Here is a 1590-nt window from a genome sequence, read left to right on the forward strand (position 1 = left end):
GTTGTACATTTGCTGTTATGTTAAACTTATATTAAAGTTTTTCTTCATTACCCATTCAAGCCATCTCCAACCATTATTAGTCTCAAAGTGGGTTCCTTGTCATAGAAAGTGTTAAAGTTAATTATTTTAAAGGTGATAGCTACACCAAATTTTGTTATGTAACTCGGTAAGAGTCATATGACATCAACTTTCTCGAAATTTAAGTTTTTCTTGCTATGTGAGTATTGTTACATCATAGCATCTCCTACTTTGTAGAAAGTTTCCAGGCACCAGTTGGGCAATATATATATATATACATACATTGGGGAAGTTAGTCGGCATGTGAGTGATAAGCCTTAACAGGTGATATCTTAAAGAGAGTTTCACAGAGATAAGGGGAATAATTTGTCTTGTCAAAGGGTGTTCTAAACTAATTGAACCCGCCTGTGTGGACTTTGACGAAAAGGAGGCAATTATTTAGAGTTCATGATACAACTGTGGTAACCCATGGGGTAATGTAAGTGAATTATTCACAGATACTATTGTGATAAGAGTAGAGAAAAATAATTTGTCTTGTCAATATGATTCTAAAGTAACTGAATCAACCTGTGTGGACTTTTGACAAGAAAATAGAATTATTTAGAATTTTAGATAAAGCTGTGATATTCCATAGTGTAAAGAATTTTTGTACATATGTTTGATTTGTTTTGAATATATATTATTTCAAAACAAGTGGATTGTACGCTTAAGTTTATGGTTCAAATTTATCGCCAGCAAGTCACAGACACCTACTGTAAAAGAATCCAGGCCCTTATTCATATTCAAAACCCTGAAAATATTAGGAATAGTTTCTTTATGATTTTCTTAGTTTCTCTGAAATAAAGTAATCGTGATAATTTAGTTTTTTTTTCAGGCAAGAATAAAACAACCTGAAATTGTACAAAACACGTTTGTATTGTGACAATAAAAAATAGGAAAAAACAATGTAGGAAAATTCTGAAAATGATTACTACTTGGTTTGTAGGTCATAATCGACCTGGGCAACAATTACCTAAAAGTTCAATTCTATGACGAAACGTTGTTAGTATGAATCATCATAAAGATTTTAATCAAGTCTGTATACTTTTAGTTGTTACATCTTGAACAGCAGTTGTTTAAACAAGGACTTTATGGACAGTCCTGGTGTAGATGGAGTTGATACAGAGGTTTTAATCAAGTCTACATACTTTTAGTTGTTACACCTTGAACAGCAGTTGTTTAAACAAGGACTTTACTGGACAGTCCTGGTGTAGATGGAGTTGATACAGAGGTTTTAATCAAGTCTATATACTTTTAGTTGTTACACCTTGAACAGCAGTTGTTTAAACAAGGACTTTACTGGACAGTCCTGGTGTAGATGAAGTTGATTCAGAGGTTTTAATCAAGTCTACGTACTTTTAGTTGTTACACCTTGATCAGCAGTTGTTTAAACAAGGACTTTACTGAACAGTCCTGGTGTAGATGGAGTTGATGCAGAGGTTTTAATCAAGTCTGTATACTTTTAGTTGTTACACCTTGATCAGCAGTTGTTTAAACAAGGACTTTACTGAACAGTCCTGGTGTAGATGGATT

The sequence above is a fragment of the Limulus polyphemus genome, unplaced genomic scaffold (genome assembly GCF_000517525.1).
Source record: "Limulus polyphemus unplaced genomic scaffold, Limulus_polyphemus-2.1.2 Scaffold7283, whole genome shotgun sequence".
Classification (NCBI taxonomy): Eukaryota; Metazoa; Arthropoda; class Merostomata; order Xiphosura; family Limulidae; genus Limulus; species Limulus polyphemus.